Source organism: Coregonus lavaretus (genome assembly GCF_964263955.1).
Source record: "Coregonus lavaretus genome assembly, contig: HAP1_SCAFFOLD_3805, whole genome shotgun sequence".
Classification (NCBI taxonomy): domain Eukaryota; kingdom Metazoa; phylum Chordata; class Actinopteri; order Salmoniformes; family Salmonidae; genus Coregonus; species Coregonus lavaretus.
The window spans coordinates 26,501-32,500 of NW_028164674.1; positions in this window are offsets into that span (position 1 = coordinate 26,501).

The window sequence follows — 6,000 nt, forward strand, 5'->3', positions numbered from 1 at the left end:
GGCATGCATTTTCATGGGTTCTGAGACACCTTGAGACATGTCACATAAAATTGACATTTGTTTGGTATAAACAGTAGGATATATACATATGTAGGTAGAGTCCATTCTCGTTTAAAAAAATCAATAACACAACATCTCATTCATTATATACTATATAATTTTATACAATACATTATTAAAAATATTCATTTATAATATACAACATAAATAATATATATATATATATATATATATATATATATATATATATATATATATATATATATATATATATATATATATATATATATATATATATATATGCATAGTTAGATATAAAAGCCTTCATCATATTGAAAATTCAACTCACCTTCAAAATGGTCCATGAGGAATAAATTATTCAAGGAGTCTCTTTAAGATGTATGTCTTCAGGCCTTCTGGTCCTCTGGGTCTTTTTTCTTGGTTGACTGAGACATCCCACGGACGCTCTTTTATGGGGTCAAATGGATCTGTTTAGGTCAGCAGTAAAACGGGACATCTTTAAGAATACAATTACCTTTTTTTGTATTTAATTGACCGAGACATCCACTGGACATTCCATCCTCGGACGCCTCCCGGACATTCCCGGACACCCCCCCTGAGAGCTATTTTTAAAAGGTTAAACAGGTTTAAAAAAAAGTAGTTTCAAAGACACTTGGGGGACCTCATGTGTACATATAGTTCCCTTGTGTGTAAGGGACTCCCTAGATGAGAAAGCTGTTGACCATTACAATATGGATAGCTGAGAACTCTTTCTAAAAGGGTAAACAGGTTTACAAAACAGTTGTTTTAAAGAAACACCACACACGCTCACACACACACACACACACACACACACACACACAACCCAAAGAACCAGTGGCTCTTGTGTAGAGAGAGAGAGAGAGAGAGAGAGAGAGAGAGAGAGAGAGAGAGAGAGAGAGAGAGAGAGAGAGAGAGAGAGAGAGAGAGAGAGAGAGAGAGAGAGAGAGAGAGAGAGAGAGCAGAGAGAGAGAGAGAGAGAGAGAGAGAGAGAGAGATAGGGGAGGGACGGAGAAAGAGAGAGAGAGCTGTAATTCATTGAAGGTAAATACAATTTTCTTTCAAACCTTTTATTTTCTTCTAAATTGCTACTTCAGAAATGTAAGCATACATATACAAATTATTAAAGTTCACTATACAATATTGAATATTAAACTATGACACTAATGTTTACTACTAAACCTATGTATAATAAACATTATTATTACACAAAACTACACCTTACTAAACAATAAATGTATAATTATTATAAAAATGTTTTTCTTAGAAAAAAAGCAGAATCAGCATTGTTCTCCTTTTCAGGGGCCTTTTGTAACCCGACACCCCCATCAGTCTCCAAATCCCCGTCTTCAAGCTGTGAGGGACTCAGACATTGCCTCTTCCACCAGGCTCTCCATGGCCCTCAAGGTTTCGCATGTTTTCGCATGTTTTCAACACAAAGAAACAGGGCTACGTTCAAGAACACAAAGAAACAGGGCTACGTTCAAGAACACAAAGAAACAGGGCTATGTTCAAGAACACAAAGAAACAGGGCTACGTTCAAGAACACAAAGAAACAGGGCTACGTTCAAGAACACAAAGAAACAGGGCTACGTTCAAGAACACAAGGTGAACTGAGAAAAATCAAAATACAGAACCTTACATTGATTACATAGATCACACAGAAGAGAGGTTAATATGTTCATTAAACTATGTTTCCTAGGTGGAAGTTTACCCTGTGTATGAGATTAAAATGTATCAGCTGATGATTAGGATTGGTAGATGAACCCACTAAGTTCCTGATGAACTCAACTGGTGAGCCTCTTTAGCAGCTAGTTCCATGGACACACTGATTTCAATGTCCTTTGCCAAGGTCAGATGAATTTCAGTCAACAGTCTCTTTTGTGTAGCTTCACTCCGTAGCCCACAGCATTAAACTCAGTGTTCTGGTAGTTTCTTTAATGCAGTGTCACACCCGGGCTCTGGGACTCTATATGTTGAGCCAGGGTGTGGTCATTCTATGTGTTGTATTTCTATGTTTGGGAGTTCTAGTTTGTATTTCTATGTTGGCCAGAGTGGCTCCCAATCAGAGGCAACGAGTGTCAGCTGTGGCTGGTTGTCTCTGATTGGGAGCCATATTTAAACTGTCGGTTTTCCCTTTTGTGTTGTGGGATCTTGTTTCTAGTCGGTTTGTGTTAGACCGTGAACTGTCACGTTATCGTTTTGTTGTTTTTGATCGTGTCTCTAAATAAAGAGTATGTTTGCCTGCAACGCTGCGCCTTGGTCCTCCTCTGTATACGACGATCGTGAAAGAAGATCCCACCAAACCAGGACCAAGCAGCGTGTCCAGGAACACACGCAGGAGGTAACGCTGGTGGATGTCCTCGGCTGGGGGCAGATTACGAAGGAGGAGGCCGTCCGGTACCGGAAGGCGATGAAGGGGGAGACCCAGGCAGGAGTGGAGAAGCGGCGTCAACCGGGCCATGGTCGGACAGGCGAGATGCACCCCCAATAATTTTTTAGGGGGGGGGGCACACGGCATGGGCGACTGGGCAGCAGGAGGCTGCCACAGGTTGTATTGGAAGATTAGGAGAGGAGGCCACCGGGTGTTGGGGGCCAGAAGGCAGGTTGGCGGAGCCTGGATGGAGAACAGAGCCAACTCCCCGTACTCAGGCATGGCAGCATGAGACTGGGCAGGTTCCGCGGTATGCGGAGCTGCGCGCTGTGCCACGAGTGGTCCGGCATAGTCCGGTAAGTCATGTGCGAGCACCCCGCACGTGTTGTGCGAAGGTGGGCATGCAGCCAGGACGGAGTGTGCCGGCTCAGCGCTCGTGGCCTCCAGTGCCTCTCCTCGGTCCCGGATATCCTGCGCCAGTGTCACGTGCTGTTATGCCAGTACGGGTACACAGCCCTGTACGTCCTGTGCTGATGCCTCACACAGAGTGTGTGAAGGTAGGCATTCAGCCAGGACGGGTTGTGGCAGCTCTTCACTCCAGGTCTCCTATCCATCTCCACAGCCCGGCTCGGCCTGTTCCTACTCCTCGCACCAAGCCAGGGGTGCGCATCGTCAGCCCGGTCCGGCCCGTTCCTACTCCATGCACCAAGCCAGGGGTGCGCATCGTCAGCCCGGTCCGGCCCGTTCCTACTCCACGCACCAAGCCAGGGGTGCATATCGTCAGCCCGGTCCGGCCCATTCCTACTCCACGCACCAAGCCAGGGGTGCGTATCGTCAGCCCGGTCCGGCCCGTTCCTAATCCATGCACCAAGCCAGGGGTGCGCATCGTCAGCCCGGTCCGGCCCGTTCCTACTCCACGCACCAAGCCAGGGGTGCGAGTCGTCAGCCCGGTCCGGCCCGTTCCGGCTCCACGCACCAAGCCAGGGGTGCGCGTCGTCAGTCCAGCACAACCCGTGCCTGGGTCACCGGTGCCTGATCAGGTACCGGTCGGCTGCTCCACAGCGGAGCTGAAGCTATCCGCTCCTACTATGTCCAGTTCAGCTCCAGCCAGCGGGGCCAGACCGGACCAGGGGCGCTATGGGGGGATGATTGGAGGGTGGTGGGAAAGCCCGGAGCCAGAACCGCCGCCGAGGAGGAATGCCCACCCAGCCCTCCCCTGTTTGGTTCTAGTTGAGGCGCGGTCGCAGTCCGCGCCTTTGGGGGGGTGTACTGTCACACCCGGGCTCTGGGAATCTATATGTTGAGCCAGGGTGTGGTCATTCTATGTGTTGTATTTCTATGTTTGGGAGTTCTAGTTTGTATTTCTATGTTGGCCAGAGTGGCTCCCAATCAGAGGCAACGAGTGTCAGCTGTGGCTGGTTGTCTCTGATTGGGAGCCATATTTAAACTGTCGGTTTTCCCTTTTGTGTTGTGGGATCTTGTTTCTAGTCGGTTTGTGTTAGACCGTGAACTGTCACGTTATCGTTTTGTTGTTTTTGATCGTGTCTCTAAATAAAGAGTATGTTTGCCTGCAACGCTGCGCCTTGGTCCTCCTCTGTATACGACGATCGTGACATGCAGCAGCAAACATTGTTACTGATTCTCCCTCTTCCTGATGTCTCCTGTGGAACCTGAACCTTTCAGCATTAACTAGTGGTTCTAGTGAAACATTTCCTTTAAGTATCTCCACAATATCCCCATACGTCTTATTACCTGTTCTGTCTGGCTGTAGCAGGCTGCCTAGTAAATTTAATGTCTTTGGCCCCATTACACTAAAACATGTCGGCACAATGTTGTCCTCATCCATGTCATTTACAAGAACAAAATATTCAAACTGTTCTGTATATGAGCTCCACTGCTCAATACTTTCATCAAACTGTCCAATGTTTCCAACAATTCCAATAATTGTTCATTTCTCAATAAGCTCCTGATTGTCACTCACTTCAATATTGTCCTCAACCAAAGCAATATTTTCCTCAGTCACGTGATCTTCATTCACTTCACTCACTGACGTTTCCTCCTAAGTTCGCTCATTTAGCAGATTTAATTAAAAGGTTTGTCTTCACAGTTGAATTAATGTCCTATCCTTTAATCACTGTATATTCCTCCTTTTTAATCACGTTGTTTTCCCGCTCCGATGTCCGTCTCGAGTCCTTTTCTGCCGTCCATGACGATGTTAACTCCAGTGGTGGAAAAAGTACCCAATTGTCATACTTGAGTAAAATTAAAGATACCTTAATAGAAAATGACTCAACTAAAAGTGAAAGTCACCCAGTAAAATACTACTTGAGTAAAAGTCTGAAAGTATTTGGTTTTAAATATACTTAAGTATCAAAAGTAAATGTAATTGCTAAATTATACTTAAGTATCAAAAGTAAAAGTACAAGTATAAATCATTTCAAATTCCTTACATAAAGCAAACCAGACGATTTTCTTGTTTTAAAAATTTAAGTTTAGCCAGAGGCAAACTCCAACAATTTACAAACAAAGCAGTTCAACCATTTATCTGGAACGTGATCATCTCAACACATACAAACCCCCATGATGCTCTGCGGCACAACCCCAATTTACAACAAATACATAAGTAAATGGACACAAAATAAAACTCATAGAGGAATTGAAATGTTCAGTTGTAGAAAGTAGGGCCATGGGATAGGGTCAGAAAGGTCAGTATGTTTGATAACTGGTTCCAGAGGTGACATAACAAGCATAAGGTCCATTATAACACAGTGAAGTAGAGGTGGGAGCTAAAAGCAGACATGGACAGTGAGACGGTGTGAGGAGGTCAGGGGTGAAACACTAGATCAGGACAGGTAGAAATGGCAGGGCTGGAAATAGACACAGAGACACATTCTGATCATGGCTCAGACCTGACCTGAGACACCCAAACAGAAGATGCCATAGCAAAGACCTGTCCAGTAGGATATATGGGATTTCCTATCATCAAAATCCACCACATGGAAATGTCGCCAGTGTGTGTGTGTCCAGTGTGTGTCTGTGTCCAGTGTGTGTTTGTTCAGTGTGTGTGTGTGTGTGTGTGTGTATGTTCAGCGTGTGTGTGTGTGTTCAGTGTTTGTGTGTCCAGTGTGTGTGTGTTCAGTGTGTGTGTGTGTTCAGCGTGTGTGTGTCCAGTGTGTGTGTGTCCAGCGTGTGTGTGTGTCCAGTATAAGTGTGTGTCTAGTGTGTGTGTGTGTCCAGTGTGTTTGTGTCCAGTGTGTGTGTGTGTGTCCCTGTGTGTTTGTGTTCAGTGTGTGTGTGTGTGTGTCCAGTGTGTGTGTCCTGTGTATGTGTGTGTGTGTGTCCAATGTGTGTGTGTGTGTGTGTGTGTTCAGTGTGTGTGTGTGTGTGTGTGTGTGTGTCTAGTGTGTGTGTGTGTGTGTGTGTGTGTGTCCAGTGTGTGTGTGTGTGTTTGTATGTCCAGTGTGTGTGTGTGTGTTTGTTACCAGTGTGTGTGTTTCCAGTGTGTGTGTGTGTGTCCACTGTATGTGTGTGTGTGTGTGTGTGTGTGTCCAGTGTGTGTGTTTGTGTGTTCAGTGTGTGTGTGTGTG